Below are 12618 nucleotides of genomic sequence, written 5' to 3' on the forward strand. Positions count from 1 at the left end.
TCAAGTCATCAGACTATTAAGTGATGACCTTTTATCAAAACATTAAAATTTTAGGAATTGCATATATTCGGCTGGTTACAACATTTACCTGGGAAATACACTCTAAGGTTTACCATTGTATGACAGGGCTTTTCCAAGTAACTTAACAACCCAAATACAAAAGCCTAATTGGTCAAGAAGACTTTACCATTTAAATCCTGAGAAGTTTGTTAAAACCCCAGAAGTCATAAGTGCATCCTACATAGGATTACAGATCATTACAAATCTTACAATTTTATATATTCAACCAAAGTGGTAATAAAAGATCCCAAAGGTGAATGTACAGTATTATACAGTTGTTATCAAAACGTAGCTTCTTTAACATTCAGAAGTTTTAACTAAGTAATCAAAGACCTGATAGAGACGAGACCTAAAACTGATTTTCCCAGAGTATAAACCTTTGTTTGCATTGTCTTACAAAGAGCAGATCAACAGTTCAAGAAAACTTGGTCATTTGAGCAGAGGAAAAGCAAGATTTCAACCTTATACTAGTGTATTTTTAAGATTCCATTCATCTACACCTTCTATAACTTTTGTTTCTAAATTTTGTCCCAAAGCCATTTCTTTCCAAATAACCAGTCTCATTTCAGACAAAATTACTTTCTTCTACCTTCAACTTCCTTATATCTTTCTTATATACCTCCTATTTTCTTACACACAGAGTTGCTCTCTTTATTTTCATCAGTCTTAAGTACATTTAGCAGAATTTTAACTCTTAGGAAATCTTATTCTCCAATTGAGGACTTAGTAACCAATTGAGAAGTGTTTACATCAGAATTTCTTTAGATGGTAAATTCATGAACCAATTAAGTACAAAACATGTTTTCCAATAGGTCCAAATAGCCTTAATTTCTCAGCAATAAGACGTTAAAAACAAACCTGTGTTCAATAATGGAAAGCTTAGCTCTGTCATAACATGGTAAACCAATAATGGCAAGTTTTAGCATTCCATCCCATTTGGAAAGTTTCAAGTTACCAAGGACGTTGAAAGTTATCTTAACAATTACCCATGAAAACATTGAGACAGACAAAATTAACTCTCATTAACAAATTGCAACAGAGATAACATGAGCTTATTTGACCTTTGCCGATAACTTTAAAGACAGGTCCCATAAACTTAAATTAGTTTAAACATCGAATATGTTTCAACCGCATCCACCTAAAAGTCAATCAATTTCCCCCCATTGTCAATGTTCATTTGGGGCACCAGTGGAGATATCTGAAATGGGTTGTCCAAGGCGGGGGAGCATTTTGCTCCTTGACTTGCAGGGTGGGAGAAGGAACCAGTGGTGCACGAGACACTGAGGATGTAGTATAGGACACACCCAAGTTGGTGCAGAAACATGAGGGGGAAGGGAAGGCAGAAGCAGCAACGGCTTGGGAATATTCCTTAAAGTCCCTGTCCCGAGGTAGACTAACCTCATATGGCTCCAATTATAGCCATTAACCTGGGAAATGAGGGAGAATCCTTCACATCTATTAAGCAGAGGGACAGGGAGAGAGAGAGTCAGTGCCCCCCGTTTAGTCTGGTTCTATCTCGGCTAGACCAATAAGGTCCCCTTCTTGAGCTTCCTCCTAATTTGCTCTGGATTTTTGAGACCCTCCCTCGTTGGGACATTTATTCTTTTTAATGTCCTTTCCCCTTGCAGCTGGGCATATTTATGGCCTTCTCAGCCCTCTGCTCTGATCCCCCTGAGGGCCTCTTGATATCAGTGGATGTGGACCATCATCTGGAGAGCACCTGCGCCTGGCCGAGGGGGCATTCTGCCTGCCGGGCCTTGTGGGGGAGGGTTTTCTGGCCTGTAAGGGGAGGAGAAGTGGGTGGCTGTCGCTGGCAGTGGCAGTGGCAGGAACCAGTAACGCCAGGGGAGGAGTTTCAAGCTCAGGGGAGAGGGGAGGGAGCCAAAAGAGTCATGAAGAGGGGAACACTAGGGGAGCAGTGTATCGCTTCTTTGGCTCCCTGGGTGAGTCTCCGGATAAAGCAGCTAAAACCTTTGCCTGGCTCTCGTGGCTCTGTCCCGATCTCACAATGCTCCTGTGAGACAGAGTCACAAAGACAGAGGGACAGGGGCGCACCCTCCAATGAACAGACCAGCCAGATGCCCACCTGGCTCTGTCCGGAAGCAACCCAGGCCACACTCAGCTCCACAGTTTCCGGCCCTGTGACCCACGATCAGAAACATTCTGATTTTGCCACAGACTGAGTGCCATCCATCATGAAATCGCAGATGGGCCCACTCAGACTCCGTGGCCCCTTGAACACCCCAAGGGCACCTGCCTGTGGTGTCACAGAATCGAACTCAGCAGGCAAGTTAGACCAAGTCGCACATTCACATTCACATGCACACCAGAGGTTATTATAATTCCTTACCATAGAATCCCTATCTGTGAGATTTCTGAAGTCTCGGGGAGTGATCAGGTCCCCCTTCCACTCTTGTGAGTGGGCCTGACTAGATTGGGCCCCAGCCTTACTGGTTCTGACGTCAGGTCCAGGTCCTCACCTGCCAAGTCTCCTCGAGTCCGGTGGGAACGGCAGAGCAGGGCCGGCCTGAAGGGGACAGAGAAAGAGACTGCCAACATTTAGGCAGGGCGCGCACTCTCCCTTGTGATCCCTCATTCTGTCACCGCCTCACTGTTCTCCCAAACAGGTGGCAATAATGGGCCAGCGCGGTTGGGTTTCCCCGGTCAGGGAACCAAGTATGTTACGGAGCCAAGCTGGAACACTGGTGGAAAAACCAAGTGGCCCTCGGAGATCTTGGTGGATTGGAGATTTATTTTAACACCGGCGGGCTCAGAGGAGACTGTTTCTCCAAAGGTCTGAGCCCAGAATGCCAGTGGGGAGAGTAATTTATAGCCAACAGCCTCCATATCTGTGGGGGTTTTCACGCGCACAGCAAACGAAGAAGAAACCGGAGGAGGGGTCTCTAAGCGAGAGACCAGCGTTTGTTTTAGTCCAATCAGGCATCTTTGGTGTACCTTATCCACTTCTCCAACACAACCAACCTCCCTCAGGCCAACAGAAACCTGCCAAACACATAGGTCTCAGTAAAGGAGGGAATGTGTCCTTAGGAATCACCATGTGTTAGCTGGTTGTGAACGGTGGATACTCTCTGAGTAACATCCACGTGGTTCCTGACTCTGACCTCTGATCTCCATCTCCCCTTGCGCAGAAGTGAGGATGTCTCCTTCCCAGTAACACTTGCCCCTTCCCAGGGCCTTTTGCTTTCTGTTGTCAAGATAGGTCTCACAGGTGAGCCCAAGGCGAACCCATTGCCCATGTTCTCCTGGATATAAGGGAAGTTAGCAGGACTCCACAATTAAAATCAGAAAAAAATACTTCCAGGCTCAGACTCTCGATCCCTCACAGGAAAACCTGGTTAGAAAGAGATCAAGCTGTCCAAATTCTTTGTCTTGCATGAAAAGGTGCTCAATATCACTCCTCATCAGTGAAATACAAATCAAAACCATGCTGAGATACCACCTCACCCCAGAGTGACTAACTAAAATGAACAAATCAGGAGACTGTAGATGCTGGAGAGGATGTGGAGAGATGGGAACCCTCTTGTAATGTTGGTGGGAATGCAAGCTGGTGCAGCCACTCTGCAAAACAGTGTGGAGGTTCCTCAACAAATTAAAAATAGAACTACCCTATGACCCAGTAGTAGCACTGGTAGGAATTTACCCAAGGGATACAAGAATACTGATGCATAGGGGCTCTTGTACCCCAATGTTTACAGCAGCACTTTCAACAATAGCCAAATTATGGAAAGAGTCCATCAACTGACAAATGGATGAAGAAGATGTGGTTTATATATACAATGGACTACTACTTGGCAATGAGAATGAAATCTGGCCATTTGTAGCAATGTGGATGGAACTTGAGGGTATTACGCTAAGTGAAATAAGTCAAGCAAAGACAGATACCATATCTTTTTCACTCTTATATAGATCCTGAGAAACTTAACAGAGACCATGGTGTAGGGACAGGGGGAAAAAAGTTACAGAGAGGGAGGGAAGCAAACCATAAAAGACTCTTAAATACTAAGAAGAAACTGAGGGTTGATTGGGGGTGGGGGGAGGGGAAAGTGGGTGATGGGTATTGAGGAGGGCACCTGTTGGGATGAGCACAGGGTGTTGTATGAAAACCAATTTGACAGTAAATTATATTTAATAAGACAAATTCTTTGTCTCAGAAGATAATAGAATAGAGCTGTGAATGAAGTGACTGGCACGATTCCCCAGGGAAGTTTGGTGTCCTATGACTATGGAAAACCTGTGGGCTATAGAAAACTGGAACATATTTTAGCTACACCTGGGAGTCCTAATGTAGCATAAGAAACCCTACCTTTGACCTCAAACAATGTAGGAGGGTTTTGGGCTCCTGCCAGATTTGCAGCTTTTACTGTCAGTGGGTCAAAGCAGTCGTGATTTGGAAGGCAGTGTCTGAATACGGGCTGATGCCCAAGTCTGTGGGACTGGGTTCTGATTTTGTTTAATTTTTTTGAGTCATTTCATTCTACCATCACCTGCTGGAAAAACGACTGGGCATGCAGGATCCCTTAGAGTCTCAGAAAGCAGGATTTTCTGGCAGTCTACCACAGGGGCGAGAGTATAGTATGCACAAACATAAGACTTCAATGCCCCAAGGATGGAGGAGGGCATGTTTTCACTGATATCAGAAATTGGTTGTTGTGCGGGTAGAAAGCAACTTTCATGTATGTTCACTTGGAGTTAATCGGCCCTATCTGCAATGAGAAAGAATGAAATCATGCCATTTGCAGCAACGTGGATGGAACTGGAAGGTATTATGCTGAACGACATAAGTCAGAGAAGGGCAGATATCATATGTTTTCACTCATATGTAATTCTTGAGAAGCTTAACATAAGACCGTGGAGGAAGGGAAGGGGAAAACCTAGTTACAGAGAGAGAGGGGGCAAAATATAAGAACCTCTTAAGTAGAACAAACTGAGGGTAGATGGAGGAGTGGGGGAGAGGGAAAATGGGTGATAGGCATTGAAGAGGGCACTTGTTGGGATGAGCATTGGGTGTTGTATGTAAGCCAATTTAAGAATAAATTATTTTAAAAAATAATAGCCCTATCTTTGTGACTTTTTTTTTTTTTTACTTCTGACTGGCCACATCTCCATCCATTTTTGTCACATAAGTGAGGTCAACTGTCTCCCAGTATCACCCGCCCCTACCCACAAGCAATCCTCTTCTGCTTAGCACACTCAAGTCCCCAATACCTCCTGTTCCCAAGGTAGATCTGGCAGACACCCCAGGGGCACCTGTTCCTCAAACGATTCCAAATAGATGGAAACTTGGCCAGTCTCCACAAATAAAATTGGAAAAAAAGGCTGCCAGACTCCAGCACGGAATGTCTCCCAGTGAACACAGAGTTAGGATAAGTGTAAGGAAATTGAAAAAGATATACTGAGGGCTAAAGTTCTTCATCTCAGATGAGAACAGAATGAAGCTGTAGATAATGTTACTATCACAATTCCCTGTGCAAGTTCGGTGTCCAAGGAGTAGAAAAGACCTGCAGCCTGAAGAGAAATAGAACACCCACTAGCTATACAAAGGAGTCCTGTGGGCAACGTTATGCACCCCAATGTCAATAAGGTCAGGAAAGTGTCAAGCTATCACAAGCTTTCAAGCCCTTCCCATCTGTGGACAGAGGTACTTGTGACTCACAGGGTTCGCTCTTGCTCCTGGCAAAGTTGCAGATTCAGTCTCTGGTATTTTAGTCTTTGAGTATTTTTATGCCCCACCCTGCTCGGTGAATGGACTTTACACACAGGAACCGTCAGTGTCTCAGGAGCTAGGTACCTCAGGCTTTCTTGAAAGGGGTGGACATAGAACAGGACAATGGTCCCATGGTCACAGAAACCCGTCAAACACAGAGTTCTTCCTGGCAGGAGGTCAACCTTTCCTTTTCGATATCAGAAATTAATTGCTATGTGATGACACATGGTGTGAGTGCAGGCTCCCTGGGAAGGGCTGGGCACTGTCTGAATGACAGCCCTATAGCTCCTGAATTCAGCCCTAGGCCCTTGCTCCAGAAAGGAGATCAGATCCTTCTGAACATCATCTGTTCCTGTGCACAAGCAAATCTCTTGTGCTGAACAGCTTCTGATGCCCTATGACACCTTTTGCCATGGTATGTCTTGCAGAGGAGTTCCATGACTCATATTGCCCACGCCATCCCAGATTACTGGGAACTGGTCACAACTCCATTTTCTGTTAACATCAGAAAATGTTCCCAGATCATGTCTGTGTAGGTCCCCTAATGAAATCCTCATTAATGAAAGAGCAAGGGACTCTGAAGGGATGTACAGAGGGCCAAATTTCTTCATCACTGAAGAAAATGGAATAAAACTTCAAATGAAGTCACTAGCACTTTTCCCTGGCAAGGTTGGTGTCATCACCAACATCTGTGGGCCATGTCTAAGGGCAACATCCATTAGCTACACTTATAAGCCCTGTGTGCAAAAGGGGTATCACTATTTTCCATTCCTTTCCTTCAGTGATAAAGCAGTGGTGATTTGGGGGCTCTTGTCTGGCTTTTGGCTGACACCCAAGTCCATGGAAATGGGTTCTGGTCTTTTGAGTCATGGAGTTTTTTTCTTAACCTCACCTCTTCAAGGTATGGACTTGGCATGGACAAACCAACTCTGCGATACTAATCTCAGAGTGTAGGAAGCGCAGTCATTCCAGAAGGTTGGTAGAGAGCAAGAAGTGACCATCTGTGCCAATACAATCCTGCCAAGCACTGAATTCTCAGTAATAGAGAATCAGATGTTCTTTCCCATCAAAAACGAATTGCTGTGTGGTAGCACACCACCACAGCGGGAGCTCACCTAAAGCTTTTTGTCACTGGGAACAGACCAGTCATTCCTGACTCTGACCCCTGATCTCAGTCTCTTCTTGCCCCTGAAGTGGGCTTTTTCCTGCACCACCTGCATTGAAGTGCATTTGCCTTTTAGTGTCTCTATTCTAACATCTAACCTGATTGCTTTGCAGCATGATACCTGTCTTCGGATTGTATTAAACACACAGGGACACATCAGTCTTTGTTTTTATGCCTTTGGCTACATGGACATTATAGTAACATAATTGACTAAAGTGGGAAGTCTCCCAGAGTTTGAGCTTTGAGTAATTCTGTGTGATCTCCAAACAGATAACTGATATCTGACACAAATATAGAAATATCTAAATTCACTTGAAAGACAGTCTGTCATTTGTGGTTCCTGCATTTTTTTCAAATTCTAGAAATGAGGAGTTTGAATATTTCGAAACATTTCTGATTAGAAATTGTCATAAATAAACATTGAAACTTCAGGATAATGCATACTGATTTCATGTTGTTCATCATTCATTCTAAATATCAATGGCAAACATTTGATTTTATTTGATTACTGCTGAAGTATAAGCATAAAGACAAAATAAATACAAGCATTCTTGGAATAAGTGAGTCAGTCACAATAAATCATTAGGCTTTTTTTTTTCTTTTTCCTTTTTTTTTTTTCTTTTACCTGCTCTTAGTAATATATGTTCAAAATGATGCCTCCAGCTTTGCTTTGCTTTTTCAGGATTGCTTTGGTTATCCGAGGACGTTTGTCATTGCAAACAAATTTTAGAATCCATTCTGTGAGAGATGCTGGTGGTGTTTTGATAGGGATTGCATTAATTTGTAGATTGCTTAGGGTAGGATAGACATTTCAACCATGTTTTTACTTCCAAACCATGGGCCTGGAAAGTTTTCCCATTTCTTTTTGTCCTCTTCCATTTCCTTCATAAGATTTCAGACTCCACATCTTATACCTCTTTGGTTAAAGTGATTTCTAAGTATCTTAAAAAGTATCTTTGGTGCAACTGTCAAAGGGATCGATTCATTGATTTCTTTTTCTGGGTGGGTGGAAGATGGGCTATGGGGGATGGGCATTGAGGAAGGCACTTGTTATGATGAGCACTGGGTGTTGTCTGTAAGTGAGGAATCACTGAATTCTAATCCTGACACCAGTGTTACACTGTATGTTAACTAATGAGAATTTAAATACATATTTGGAAAAAAAATGGGAAAAACATGAGCAGATGATTTGGTCTTGATAATTTTACACCTCTATTTTGAACCTGCTATCACGACTCAGACATTTTATTTTGGAGAACTTTGCTCACACATGAAAAATTTTGTGAGGTGCTTCATAAACATCAAAGAAATATACCAACATAGGATGCTTGTGGATAAAGTGCTTTTCAGGGAAAAATAAAACATTTCACTTACTTGATCAATTTAAAACACTGTAGCTCAATTTACAGATTATAGTTCATCTGAATTTATTTTATAATTAATAAAGAAATGTTTTTCAGCACCAATTAATTTCTATGTAAAGAACTTGACATTCTAGCGACGGCATAATGCATGACGTATAGATTCTGCTTTTTTAAATTTTTAGAAAGGAAACATATATCAAGTTGTTAGAGCAGGGAGATCAATGATATGTGATCTCCCACGGTGGGCAATCCAAAATCAGGTACAGACTAGCCACGTCCAGGTTTCATTTACATGAGAAAGAAACATCTATATCCTGTTTCTTACTTAGACATCTAATACAGGGGCCCAAATATAACCCTAACCAAAGCAAGAACTTTACCTTTGTAACACTGTGTGACTGTGGAAAGGATGTATGTCCTTCTGAAAGCTCTCTGTATGCCTAGCAGCAGTGGCAGGTGGGGAAGTAGACTGTATGATTCAGAGATATAGTGCTCCTGCCTGGTTGATATCCATGCCCTCTGTACTGGGAATAGTATGTGGTGGGTGGGGTGGTTGCTGAAGACTTACTTCTTGGGCAGAGTCTTTGCTGCATTACCATGCCTCACAAGGCAAGGGAACACATTCATGCACTGCTGGGTTAGTGATGGGTTAGCGTACCCGGTGGTGGACCTGATTTTTCTTCCCTGGCTCCACACATTTGCAGGCTGGGCTCTGCCCTTTTAGGCAATGGCTCAAACCCCCTCCCATCATGTTTGCTTTCAAATTAAGAGACTCTGATACTCTGGGAGGAATCATGCCAGCACTTGTTGTGCTGACCCCATTTGGGGTCACTTTTCTATCCAAATCCTCACATGTGCGCTGGCACACGCATGCACACACACAGAAAGATGTGTTCAAGAAAGAGTGGACACTGGGGAAATGACAAGACAGAAAGAAGAAAGAGGTTAGAGAGAGCTCTAACATGGGGCAGCAGCATCCAATTTCATAGCTGTATGCACAAAGGCCCAAAGATGGGCAAGGAATTATTGAAGTTCATAGGTTTCTGCTGGACTCAGGGTCATCCTTGGCCCAGCCTCCAGAGGAAAGGACTAGGGTGCTGCAGCCCAACTCTATGGGCACCTGGAATTATGATGAGCTAACTCCCCTTAGTTTAGACAATAGCTACAGAAGAAAAGCCTTCAGTGTTCTCCCATATACTGTTGTGTTACCAGTGGGTTCCTCCAGAGTTCCATGGAATCATAAAGTGTCAATTGGCTTTGGTTCTCCATCAGTGACTCACTGTGTTATGAGACACTAGAGAAGCGCCTGATTCTTGCTGGAAGAAGGCTTTCAGAGCCTAGAGAGGCTTGGGGACTTGGGGTGGTGAGGACTTGGGATAGGTAAGGACATGACAGAGCACTGTACACTGAGTCTAGAGCCCAAGCCCAATACCAGTCCATGTAGGACCCCGAGGCTCTTCGTTTGGAAACAGGAGGCTGACAGGAGGCTGCTTCGTGAGTCAAGAGTATACACTGGGGATGGACAGACAAAGGCAATGGCAGAAGCTTGAGATCCTTTTCACAGCCCTGGAGTGAGTACGTTCTGAGATGTACCCATGGACCTTAAAGAGCTACTTTAGGTTAAATTAGATTAGGGTTAGGGTGCTGATTTTGTTTGGGGGTCTTCATGCCTGCAGCTCCAGTGCTAGTACTGGAACCAGGGAACAGGCAGCCTCCTGTGTCAGTGGCACCCACTGAGATTTTTCTGGAGGAATGGAACAAGGGAAAGGTCACGCAGAGGTCATTCTGGATTTCCCCTGCCTCAGATACAACAGGAATCTCCCATTACTAGCATATATCTCCACAGAGGAAGCCAAACAAAATCCAGATGGAGGGGTCCAGGGTCCTTCTATTTCTTCTTCATTCAGTAACTTCTCCAAGCACTCACCTTGTGCTAGGGGATCTGGTGGGACTAAGTGCAAGGATTACAATGACAAAGTGGTCCCTGACTGCCCTGCCCTGACTCCACAGTCTGGTGGGGAGATGAACAAAGATATGAAAGACAAGACATGTGAAAATAAAAGGGGGGAGCAAGAACTGTAACCGTGAAAGGAACTGTGCTGTGAGCACAGGCTGGGGAGTCACTGGAGGGTATGAGAGACCTCACTGAGGTGAATAAGTTTGGAAAGTGCACCCTGTCCTGAAGTATGCATATAGGGCTCAGAGCCATTAACAGGAACCCAGACTAGGACGCACTGGCTAAGCATTAATAAAGAGGAATTATTTAATTGGGTGATGTTATTATTACTTACGCAGGACATAAACCAGCACTGGGAGGTGGAGATACTATAATTATTTTCTAGTGGTTTGATCGGTAAGGTGGAGGTAGCAAAAAAACATAGGGAGAAGGAACACCAATAGTGGTCTATGCACGTTGATCCCTGTGGAGGGAGGCCCAAGTGATGTTGATATGTCAATTTGCATACATTTCAGTGTGGCCAACAGTAAGAATGAAAAAGGGAAGGCCTAGCTTCCAAAGATTAACAAGCCAATGCCCTTTTCATTTCCCTTTATGTGCAGAAGTTAGAGGGACAGACGAGCTTTCATCTTTCCAGAAAATATTCTTCCTACTTGACTGGTCGGCGGATATGGTCTTATTTGAATATTTTGTTTCACAATGTCCTCTAGGACCCCTGTCAATAATAGTCCAGTTACCCCAGTGAAGATGATGCTCAGTCTCTCCATAACAGGTTGTCCAGGAATATTATTCCAGGGGTGGTCTGAATATTTGAGATTAGAGAAAGCTATAACACTAGGAGTATGAGATATGTTTGTTTTTTGAGGTATATAAAAGCCTGTGGCTGAAAAAAAGGTAAGATTGTCTGGCCTTGTAGAGGTTTGGGGCTGTATGTGCAAAAGCCAGTTGAGTTTAGTTGGAGACAAACAGATAAGTTGCTAAGTTTAGTAACACACACAGGAGGTGCTGGAGGAAGCCACCATTGAGGTCTTGGCACATAAAGCCAATGCTCTTGTTCCATTTGGAAGGGTGGGTTAAGATTGGCTCCTTCCATGAAGTCTGTCATTACTGTTAATAAGAATGTCCCCATCTAAGAGTGTTAAGCTATCAAATAGAGGTTGGTTAAGGAAATGAGCCCAATATGAATACTGAGCCTGGCCTGGACAAATGAGGGCAAGGAGAAGAATCAGGGTTCCACATATGGAATTTTTGATCATGACAGAAATCACGGCCATCAGATGTGAGTTAGGGGTATATGCAACATCATTGTGTTGTAAGAGGATGCCTGCCCGGTTAGACAGGCATTTAAGGCTTCCCCATGTTCTATCAGGGGACAAGGACTTGCATTTGTAGAGTGGCTTCAGGATGAAGAGTCCATGAAGAGGCTTCTTTCATCTTGAAAGGGGGGGGGGGCAGTGGCCTGATCACTCAGAGTCATTCTCTGGAAGTCTTGGTTCATTGGAAAATATCATGGGGTCTCCACCATGCCATGGTAAGGCTTCACCAACTGAGAGGGAATCCACAGAGGTTGGGAATCTGAAAGAACACAAGCATATCCTCGACCCTAGGTGAGAAGTTGAGTGGGCCCAGTCCGTTGTTTTGCATAGCACCCTAGGGTGAGAGGGTTTATCTTCTTTTGAATAACTCAGCTGCAGTTAGTCCTTGAGGATTAAGATTTAAAAAGTTAAGAGTAATCCTAGCATGATCAAGAAGGAGCTGAGGTTGTAATGCAGATAGCCAGGCGTATCTCCTCCCCCTCCCCCTTTTTTTACATGTTTTTGAGCTTATTATGTGCTCAGTTTACAATTGCTTGGTCTTGTGGATTGTAAACAACTGAAAAAGACATCATGTCCTGTTGTTTTACCCTTTTGTTAAAATTTTATTTATTTATAAAACATTTATAAATAAAGTTATATATTCATTAATTTACTTAGTTGTTTATTTATTCATTACCTTTAACAAAAATGCATTTTTCCTTTTTATATCTTGTTTACATATCTCTTAATTTTTAATATATGAAGTTACTTCTTTCCATTAGCCTTAATTACATTTAGCAGAATTTTAACTCTTAGAAACCTTAGTCTCCAGTGAAAACTAAGTAGTAACCAATTGTGACCTGTTACACCAGAATATTTTTTAGGTGGTAGACTTATGAATCCATTAATCATAAAGCATGTTTTTAATGGATTGAAATTGTTTTAGTGTTGTTTTGTTTTGTTTTGTTGCCGTAAGGAGTCAGAAGCATCAACCTATATTTGGTAAGCAATGTTTCAGCATTCCATTTGATTTGGAAGTGGCCTAAATGTCC

Source organism: Acinonyx jubatus, chromosome C1 (assembly GCF_027475565.1).
Source record: "Acinonyx jubatus isolate Ajub_Pintada_27869175 chromosome C1, VMU_Ajub_asm_v1.0, whole genome shotgun sequence".
Lineage (NCBI taxonomy): Eukaryota > Metazoa > Chordata > Mammalia > Carnivora > Felidae > Acinonyx > Acinonyx jubatus.